This window comes from Diabrotica virgifera, chromosome 1, assembly GCF_917563875.1.
Source record: "Diabrotica virgifera virgifera chromosome 1, PGI_DIABVI_V3a".
In the NCBI taxonomy this organism is placed as follows: domain Eukaryota; kingdom Metazoa; phylum Arthropoda; class Insecta; order Coleoptera; family Chrysomelidae; genus Diabrotica; species Diabrotica virgifera.
Genome location: NC_065443.1, coordinates 163,073,397 through 163,085,050, shown reverse-complemented (window position 1 = coordinate 163,085,050; position 11,654 = coordinate 163,073,397). Strand labels below are relative to the sequence as shown.

The following is an 11,654-nucleotide window of genomic DNA, read 5'->3' as shown; positions in this document are numbered from 1 at the left end:
AACCCCGCAAATCCGAACTTATTGGGGGGGACCCTGTTCGGATTCCGAAAAGTTCGGATTATCCGAAAGTTAGCCTTATAGATATAATTCAAAGCTTTCGTTGTCGTTGATTTTGAGTCGCAAAACATTAACGATAGAGTGTGGACAATATTTTTTGACTCAAGTTGACTGCAAGAGAACTGAAGTAAGTTTGTACTTAACCTTTATAAGCACTACATATAAACCCTAACAACACACAACATTCCAGGAATGTACTACCAAAGTTCTATCAATATTTGAATGTCCTGGACATTTAGGGAACATTCGGTGAACATCTGTTTAAATTATTCCTGGAATGTTACCATAAGACATTCTGTGAACATACTACCAATGTTCCTATATTTTAAGTTGCGAAATAATACATACGTGTAACAGATACAACATTACGTATAACATACCAGACAAACTAAGTGACACTTTAGGCCTACAGTGCAATAATATGTCAAATTTAAAGAGTTTCCCAAGTTCAATTAATACAATATTATAAACATACAAATGTAATAAAAATTATTGTTCGCGAATATTCAATTTGGAATGCGATTTTGTTAATAAAAAAAATACTTATAACTTATGCAAAACCCAAGAGAGGCATTTATATTTATTTCTTTTGCGTTCATTTTCAAATTTGCCGTGCATATATTTTTGTGCATGGCGCTTGAGAGGGCATCACGTGACTAAAAACGACCAACCAACGACCTCGCTTCGGCCATCTTGGCATCTTCATCTTGGCCACCTTGCTTTGCCGTGGGTGGATCGTTGTTTGTATTATTTGCTTTTTAAGAATATTTTTTTAATTCGGATACTTTTATAATAGCTTTAATAGTATTATTAACATAGTGAATAAAATGGTGTCCTGTTTTTAACGCAGTTGGAGTAGCAGAAACAAATGTAGATAAAAAAATCTGCAGGAATAACGTTTCAATTATGACAGAAGCTCCAAACAAATGACTGTGAATGAAAAGCCCTATTAAAACATTAAAAGGTTAGTATGCAAATATGTAAACGAAGGCATGCCCTGTATTTCAGAAAATAAATTAATACTATTAATACCCTAATAATACTATTCATAAAAAATCTTTTAAGTAACCTAGATATAACAAAGTGAATAAAAGGCATAAATCAGAAGAATTATTATTTTATTTTATAAGTTAATAATTGGTCATATCCATTTATTATTTTAATAATAATTGTGAATAAGCCACAAACTTCGCTTATTCCTAACTAAAATAGTAAATAGAGATAATAACAATAGGATTTGTAAAACTAAAGTAATTCTTTTTGCGTTTTTGCTAATGTATGCCTTTATAAATAGGATGGTAGACCACACACTATAATATGCAGTACCAACTAATGAATACACAGAATATTATAGTCGATTTGCTAAACTCAGTCTCAGTACTACCGTTGATTGAGATATCAATATTTCAATCAACGGTACTACTGAGTCTCAGACACAACTGGCTAGTGATTTTAGTAAATAATTTTGCCAATTTGGTAAAATTGGCAAAAAAAAAATAATAACTAAATAGTTAATAATTACTGTAATTTTGGCAAAATTGGCCAAAAACAAAAAAAATTACCTACTAAAATCACTAGCCAGTTGTGTCAGAGTTTGGGGAACCGACTATACTAATAAACAATTTCTAAGCTGTTTTATAATATTTTGTGAGTCCATTAATCATATTTTTTATTTAAAACTAAAATTTGTTAATAATGCTTAGTAATGCATATATTTTGTATTTTTAGCTTTCCAGAAGATCCTGCGAAGAAGACATGAAGTATAGATCAGATTTGTTAATAGAGGAGTATGTTCAAAACACTTTTTAGAAAAAGATATTGACAGAACTTCACTTTCATCTGTTCATTTAAGAGACTGTGCTGTTCCAATAGCTTATGTCACACAGGTATATGCATTTTTTTTCTTGGTTTTAACATCTTTAAACGCGAAATACGCAATAGCTTATCGAATTGATGCCATGTTATTTTTCTTTATTAAGGTCTTTGTTTATTATTGTGTATGTGTATTAACAACAGAAACATTTTTGGTTATTCTTTATTTTATTTTATATTTTGTCATCAAGTGTTCAGTCAATGTATGTAGTTTTCTTATGTACACCTTTATGGGTTTATACCTGGTGGATGTATATTTCAATAAATAAATAAATAAATAAATAACCTAATTAATAATACAGTCTGTACAATATAGATACTGTTGTAATTCATTATCTACATCGGAGATCTAAGTTGACATTGTTGCCCAACTGCAAAAAATTTTTGAATTCATTTTAAGTCAAATATATCACATAATTATTGCGAAGTAGATTATACAACAAAACAGATTAATATTCAATGTAAATAAATAAAAACATCAGAAATAGAAAACAAGAATTAAGGTATAATCTTATGTTACAGTTATTAAGGTACCAAGGGTATTATAAGGATAATAACGCTTGAGGTCAATGGTGTTTTTAACAAGGGCCTGAGGGATATACGTTGACCGAAAGCGTTATTATTATAATACCTGTGGTGCCTTCAACGTTTAATGTCTGACTAAATTATTCTTTATATGCGAAAAATTTGAATGAATTTTGAATTGATTAGTTTTTAAATAAGTACATTTACCAGTAACAGTAGTAACATAATTGTGGTAACCATAGTTTTACTTAGGTTGATATTTGTCAACTTGACAGTATCTAAGTCGTTATTTAAATTTAATGCCCAAGGGCGTTATATCATACTTAACAGACTTCGAAATGTCATTATTTGTCAAATAACGTACCAGTAGGACATTAAAGTAAATAATAAAAACAATAAATATAATGAATACTAAATACTTATTTGTTTGTGAAAAATCTATTTCTTTGTGGCTTTTTTGTAATTAACTATTCTAATGAGGAAATAAGCCACAATTTACTTGAAAAAATAATTTTATTAAGGTTTCTACTTCCACGTCGGATGTCGTTGTCAAAATACAAAATGTTCATTATTATTATTTTATTTATTAAATATTATTTATTATTTATTTAAATATTATTTAATATTTATTTTTTTATTATTATTATTTATGCGTATTATTACCTGTAAATAATATTTCTTCTGATTGTTAATTGTAAAGGATAGAAAAATTACCTTTTATTTTATTTTCTTTTAGAATCAGCTGAGAGAAGTGGTCTACAAAAAACCAGAAAGGAAACGGAATATGTGGCTACGAAAAGCAAAAGAAAGGTTTACAAAGCAAATGTGACACATTTTTTTATAATATTTAGGAATGTCAGTAAATTACATTAAAAAATGTATGTAAAGATTTTTTGCAATAAAAATGTTTATATTTATCAAGGATGTATTATTTGGTATGGTCACATATCGTCAGTGATGTGACAATACCTCCTATCTGTTTTTTTCAAGAGATTTGTAAGATAGACTAAAAACTTGTTTCGGCCACCTCCTGTTTTCATATATTTTTTGACTTGTTTTGCAGTAAATTCAACTATCGATTTACTACAAAAAAGTCAGAATACGTACGAAAACAGAAAGTGACCTTAAAAAATGTTTTTTGTCTCCTGCAAACCTCATGAAAAAACATATAGGAGGTATTGTCACATTACTGACGATATATTTCAGTGAATGTCTAAAAAATATACTGTGAATGTTCAAAGAACGTTCGTAGACATTCATGGAATGTTCTAACAAGACATTCAGTCTAAAAATATACTGTGAATGTCCAAAGAACATTCATGGAATGTTCCAACAAGACATTCAGTCTAAAAAATAGACTGTGAATGTCCAAAGAACATTCGTAGACATTCATGGAATGTTCCAACAGAACATTCTAAGAATATTTAAAATGCTGACACAGCACTTTCCTGGGACTTTCCAGGGACATTCGTGTGCATTTGGGGACATTCCAGGAATGTTTTCAATGTCCTGTGTGTACATTCTAGGAACATTCATGGAATGTTTTGTGTTATTAGGGAAGTATGTATTCATTTTTAAGAAATTTGAAATGTCAAAATCCTATTAATCATACATTGTTCAATTTTTTGGTTTTACTCTGTATAATAAAAATGTTTTTAAGTTTTTGTCTTGAATTATTTAATTTTTTTCACTTTCTGTTGGTTCGGATTTGCCAAACGTTCGGATTAGCGGGGTTCGGATTTGCGGGGTTCTACTGTACAATTAAGAATTTTATATTCACCATTGGCGTGCATACGGGCCATATTACCCGGTCTATTACCCGTACGCACGCCAATGGTGAATATAAAATTCTAAACTGTATGCCAAGAAATGCGCAATAATTACCTCTTAAAACCGACCCAATTTCATTTGTATATCTCATGCGGTTTTAGAGCAATAAATAAATCGTCAGATTGTACGAACAAATTCAACATCCCGTATTTCTGAAACGAAGCATTTGCGAACATATGATTATAAACCTAACGGTCATTATTTTTTCATGCAGAATTACCCCTTAAAGTTTGTCGCTCTTATTTAGAAACACCCTGTATTGATGAAGAACGTTGCTAGTTGTTAAAATACCTAACTTTTTTATTATCCAACATAAGCGAATGAATCAAAAAGCAAAATGTTAAGAAAGCCTAAAGCTACAGTTGAGTTTTAATTTCAATGTTTTATATACGCTACAATATTCCACAGGGTGTTCCGAACTTTGAGGAAAAAACACACTATCATTGTTACACCCGGTATAAAATAACAATTACCTGTTTAGCAATAATATTATTACAGCGATATTGTTGAAGAATAAGGCTATAACATATTAAAAAAATCACTTAAATCGGCCAACAGGTTTAGGAAATACGAGACTTCAAAAATGACCAAATTTTTAGGTGGGCCGATTTCTATGCACGTAAGTTTATATGAAGCCCGTAATATACAAAATACCCCATTTTTTCTTTAAATTCATTATTTTTTTTCAGAGGTAACGTATCCGTTTTTCACCGGTTATTATCTTAAGAAGAAATAACCGGTTATAACCGGGACAAAAAAACAACCGGAAGAACCGATTATTCCGGAGTAAAAAAACCGGTTTTAGGTTATAACCGGTAGGTTTTTCCCATCCAGATATAAACACAACAAATGCGCCAATGTCAATAAAAATGATAAATGTCAAAATAATTAGTAAATAGTGTACCTATCTAGGTATCGAAGACATGCATTACTGATTATCCGTGTCAGTGCCGGTTTAACCTAACTTCGGGCCCTGGGCGCTGGAGGTTTAGGGACCCCCTTCATTGCTATTCGTTGTCAGTTTTTTAACAAGAAAACACATGCATTAACTATAAAGGTTTCTTGTAAAATCCATAAACTATTTTTTTAAACAAGCAAGAAGAATAGCAAATGTAAAAAATAATCCAAAAAATACATTTAAAAACAAATAAAAAACAGAAAGTTCCACAAAACAACACATTATGACAAACAAAAAACATATTCTAAAAAATACATAAAGACAAAAAATAGATCACTTTTTTTCTTGACTTGGCATTCGCAAACTGCCATATAATATTATCACAATTCAGTTTCTCCAGTTCTTCATTGTCTATATACAATAGTGATGATGCGTCTTGGGTTTGTTGACCCTTTGACCTTAAATATGTTTTTATTCTTTTTAAAGCCGAAAAAGACCGCTCGCCTGACGCATTAGAAATTGGTATCGTCAAATAAATTTGCAGTAAAGTTAAAATATTGGGAAAAGTTGCTTTTACATCCTGGAATAATCAAATTTTTCATAAATTGTATGATGTTTATTCAAATTTTGGCATAACGTTACAAAATGTGTAATTTCATTATGCAAGTTCTCTTTGGTTTCATTAACATCGTTTTTATGTTTCTCGCATAAAAGTATTAATTGACGTTTTGACTTCTTCTTTATCTCTAGATTAAAAAAACATCTAAAAGCTGATGTTACATCCTTGTAGCATTCAATTCGCGATTCTGAAAACAGCGACTAATTTTCTAGACTCTAGATTTTCGGCGACAACGATTTTTTTGTTGCTGCGACTACAAATCGCAAGTGGAGTGCTAGCCTTAGAGGCCACTGTATAATGCCAAATTGCAATTTTTGTAATCACTTTACTTTTTACTTTTGAATGTTTGAAAGAGTGTGTATCTATTGTTTGGATTTTGGCATTTTCGAGAATAATCTATTCTTTATCTATAAATTAGATTTATGTATATCTATTTTTGTCTTTCGTTTAAAGTAAAGGCAGGTTTACATGTATCCAGTAACTGGCGCCAGTCGCACTGGAACGACAGTGCTGGCATGGTAGTGGCATCATGTAAACGCTCTTTTGCTCCAGTCCAGCGCTGTCTGCCAGCGCTGTCTCGAATAGAAAGCTGGTCTATTTTTCATGCCAGTGACCCTTGTCCGCGTCCCCTTTAACCCCGTGCCAGTGGTTGTAGACACGTGTAAACACAGCGTTCCACGCCAGTCTCACTGGAATGCGAGTGCTTGACTAAGGCAGCGCTGGATAGGTTCGTTTACACGTATCCAGTAACTGGCGCCAATCTCACTGACACTCTTATTAAAAATCCTAATACTGCCACTGAAACCACAGGTACGACAGCGCCAGCGACTGGAACGCTGTTTTACACGTGTCTACAACCACTGGCACGGGGTTAAAGGGGACGCGGACGAGGGCCACTGGCATGAAAAATAGACCAGCTTTTAAAAATAAACCTACCTTTTCTATTGTAAAAGGACTTATTTTGTTCCTATTTCAAAAGCTTATTTTAAAGCCGAAAAGTGAGATAAATTATTATTTAAGCTCCACAATTCAAAATGAAATTATTAGAAACTAAAAAAACTCCGTTTGTACGATTATTTTGGATACAAATCGAGACACGGCCATTGATTAATAACCTACACTACAGTTTTTACCCACTACCTGGGTAATTTTTAATCAATGACATAGCGAAATTTGGCAACTTTCTGTAGTTTTTGGAAATGGGCCCCGTCACAAACACTGACACGGGGCCCCTGTGGGGCTAGGCTACGGCACTGCGTGTATAGGCGTGAAAAGATGTAACAATAGAACAAAGGCGTTTGCAATTGGCGTATCTACGTATGATATTTTTTTTTCGGTGAATATGTAAATTATTTAGTGACTTTATTTTTTTCTAATTCTTATTGTGGTTTCTATGGACAAGTTACTAGTTTCTGTGAGTAAAAAAGATACCTAGTATAAAAAGTAATAATTACTTGTGTAATTACGAATAATTATGTAATTCGTAATAATTACGAATTATTCGTGAATAATTTCAGTCATGTGTAAAGATCCGCTGGAACAACTTTATGCAGTCTGTTAATTTTTTTCATAATATGGACAAATTAAAACATAAAAACTACAATATATTTGTATAATTATCATGTATACTATACTTATTTTATCATAATATTACTTAATATATTTTGAATTCCTTTAGATATAATTTTCATCATTAGTTAAACAAAACAAGATTCAAGTAGTGTTTTTATTGAATGCTAATATTATGTGGTTATGTGGTTAGACAAGGCGAAAACGGCGGGTTCGAAGGGAAAAATATTCCCATGAAATTTTTTTGCATAATCACATTCGTGAGACATCTCAGAATAAGGTTCAAGAAGTCGCCCACGTGAAAAGTGGGCCAATTTTTTTTAACAATTTTTTTTTAATCAAATTGTAAGAATCAATATTTTTGGCCCGAACAACTTTTTTTTTTGATTTTTTGGACCATTCTGGACAAAAAAGGTCTCTTATAATTTTTCTCTAAAGTTGATCGTTTTCGACTTATAAGCAATTTAAAATTGAAAAAAACGAAAAATGCCGAAAAAAAACGAAAAAGTTATTATTATGAAAGTCAATATATGACTAAATTAAAGTTTAAAGCCCTCCCTACAAGATCCTGAAGAAATTTTTGCCATTATTTTATTACTAAGCTGTTATTTTTAAGTAATAATAATAAGCGCCATGCACGTGTGCGGGGCTGTAAATGCTGAGTGCGAGAGAGAAGCCATTCCGGCAGTCCAATTGTGCATCTTACTCGCACTCACATTTACAGCAGCGTCAATACGATGTAACTACTCATTGTTATTAATTAAAAATAACAGCTTAGTAGTAAATTAATGACACAGATTTCTTCAGGATCATGTAACGGCGACTTTAAGCTTTGATTTAGTCACTTTCTGACCTTCAAAATAATAATTTTTGACCGAGTTATTAAGTCTTAAAAATGGCCATTTTCGCATTTTTCAAATTTTAACTTGCTTATAACTCGAAAAAGATCAACTTAAGAGAAAAATTATAAGAGACCTTTTTTGTCCAGAATGGTCCATAAAATCTAAAAAAAAATAGTCCGGGCCAAAAATATTGATTTTTGCAATTTGATTAAAAAAAATTGTTAAAAAAAATTGGCCCACTTTTCTCGTGGGCGACTTCTTGAACCTTATTCTGGGATGTCTCACGAATGTGATTATGCTAAAATATCTCATGGGAATATTTTTCCCAACGAACCCGCCGTTTCCGCCTTGTCTAGGTAGGTAGTTTATTTTTATACATGTTATTATTTGTTATTATTTATAATACAATGATTGTTTATGTATTTTTCGGATAAACCCAAAATAAAATCAAAATAGTTTAGCACAATTATAACAACAATTCTGATATACAGAGGAGGCTACTTAAAACAGTCCACCCTGATATTTGGCAATATTTATTAAATTTGTAAAAAATCTTAAATAGGTCAACATTTATTCCAAAAGGGATATTCAGTTATAGTCGATTCGCTAACCTCAGACAAAACTGCAAGTGATTTTAGTAGGTATTTTTTTGTTGTTTGCCAATTTTGGCAAAACTACTAACTATTTAATAATTATTTTTTCGCCAATTTGACCAAATTGGCAAAATTACTTACTAAAATCACTAACCAGTTGTGCCTGAGTTTAGCGAACCGAATATACCTTGCGTATCGACCTTCCATCCTTTATCTTTGCCACGTGGCCAGCCGATCTCCATTTTAATCTGCAAGCTCTGTCCACAACATCTGTCAATTGTTACTCCTATCATTAAACGGTCCATCCTTGTTTGCGCTATTTTTAATTTGAAGACAGTGTTTCCGTACCCTAGGTCATTACTGGCAGAACATACTGATCGAAAACTTTCCGCTTCAGATTAATCGGCATGTTGCGGTCTGTATATACCTTTTTAATAGCTCCATGCTCCATATTATGCTGCCCATCCATGTGATATTCGCTATTCTCCTCGATACCTCACCTGTCTGGTTGTCCTTGTCTATTCTACTTTTGTGTCCAAGATACATGTACTTATCAATAAGTTCTACTTTGTCATTCTGAAATTTAAAATTTTTACTGGTCATGAGATTCGTCCTGTATTTTTTTAAGGATATTTTTTTTGGTTACGGTAAAATAACTTTACCAGTAATTGTTGCGGTAATAATTAAATATATTATAGTAGGGGTGTAGGGATTAATACTGAGGTGTAGGGATTAATAATTAAAATTCAACTTAAACTCAACACTCTGGCACCTCTTTATACTGTGACTCCGGTTACTAATGTTGTGCTCACTACGGAGAGCAATGGATTGTATCCTCGCTCCGACCCTTGCTCCCTGGTATTTATATTCGTTATATTCGTGAATTCTCGCATTTAAAATAATATATTTATTTTACATAGCGATCGATAATATAGTTTCGATCGCTATGTAAAATAAATACATTATTTTAAATGCGAGGATTCACGAATATAAATACCAGGGAGCAAGGGTCGGAGCGAGGATACAATCCATTGCTCTCCGTAGTGAGCAAACCCTAAGAATGAACTTTTTGGTTTTTTTTTGTCGTCTGCTTGCCGGTCATACTTCAGTCAGTTGGCTTATTACTCTTCTTCTATTTATTCATGATACCCATTACAGAATTCTGAAACTTTCTACCAGCTTGTACAGGTCTTGAGGATGGGTATTATATGTTTTTGGGGTCACTTGATAGTTTCTGAAAATTATTTTCTATCTGCGATATAATACACTTATTTATTGTACAATATTGAAGTCTGCAATTTAAGTCTCCATGAAACAGTTCTATTTTACACAGGTGTCCCTTGACCGTTGCATATTCGGCAAGGAAGCTTGTTATGACTCAGTTGATTCCTGCTTGTTTCCCCCAGTTCTTCAGCCCTATTTACACATATCCGCCCAATATATATAATTTCCCATGTTCTTGAAGGGTATGCTTTCCAAGTGAGAGTTATGTTGTCTTATAAGATCCTTTTTCCTATAGCAGACTATGATTTTTGGAACTTCCACGGTTAACTCAAGAAGACCGATGTATTCTGTAGGTTCTTTTGGCACGTTTATCAGCTCTTTCATTGTCGTGTACTTTCTGGTGACCTCTTACCCATATCAGTGTGACACTGCTATGTTCCGCCTGTCCATTGATTATTTAATAAACTTGTCCATTGTCCATTTTGCCCAGAGTGTTTTCTAAAGCAGTACCCCAGAGAGTTGGCGACATCGCATCGCTGGGGGATTATAGCCTTAAGTACCATGGAATGGGCGCACCATCGTGCCTGAAACTTATTTTTTCTTCTTCTTCTCGTGTCACTCCTAGCGGAAATTGGAAATCATCATGGCCACTGCGACTTTGTTAGCAGCGCACCCAAAAAGTTCAATCGAACTACACCCGAACCATTCACGTAGATTGTGAAGCCACGATATTTTTCGTCTTCCCACACTTCTTTTGCCCTTAATTTTGCCCTGCATGATACTTCTTAAAAGTTTACTTTTCACCCCCCCATAATGTGCGCCAAGTATTCCATCTTTCTAGTTTTTATCTCATTTATAATTTCGCATATTTTGTCTAAAGTTTAAAGTACTCGTGTGTTAGTGACGCGGTCCATCCATGATATTTTGAGAATGCGCCTATAGCACCACATCTCGAATGCTTCGATGTTTTTTATGGTTGACTGTTTTGGTGTCCAAGCCTCAACTCCATACGACGTATGGAGAAACGAAACTTATTTAGCGTAAGGCAATTTAATTGGCTCCATCCTGTTGATTTGCATGTTCTTCCACTGAGAGATCATTTGGATATTTGCATATATTTGTCGGAACTCAGGTTTATTGCATTTCTAGTTGGTGTTTTTCTGAAGTTCGAACAAGAAGTCATAAATGAGTTAAGGACGCTAGAACTGCACTCCATAGATGGCAAATGGAGTAATATCAAAACAGCAGTACTGAGAGCAGCAGCGTCCACCCTGGGATACAAGAAAAGGGAGAGAAGAGGAGCATGGTTTGATGACGAGTGCAGACAAGCAGTAGAGGAAAGAAATGAAGCACACAAAATGTACATAACAAGAAGAACACGGGAAAGACGAACATTATTTGAAGTCGCAAGACGGAAAGCAGACAAGATATGTAGAAAGAAAAAGAGAGCCTATAGGCTATTGATTATGTACTATAGAAAGGAACTACAACGTTAACAAAGTTTTATTATTTCATATGGTCAATGAATCTCTATATATGAAAAAACCGCGGAGTCCTACCATTTAAAGGGGTGCGTTTTTGAGAAATGGGTGAATTAGTCCCTGGGCACAGGTTACATTAGAGTG

General features: G+C 33.1%; 1 long non-coding RNA gene across 1 annotated transcript; it reads left to right on the top strand.

The window, feature by feature from the left end:
* The first annotated feature begins 1,479 nt into the window (after nucleotides 1-1,479).
* On the top strand, nucleotides 1,480-3,371 carry LOC126878807 (uncharacterized). The gene is made up of 2 exons (XR_007695795.1): nucleotides 1,480-1,943; nucleotides 3,191-3,371. It is a non-coding gene; the product is annotated as an uncharacterized LOC126878807 (long non-coding RNA).
* Nucleotides 3,372-11,654: the final 8,283 nt, after the last annotated feature.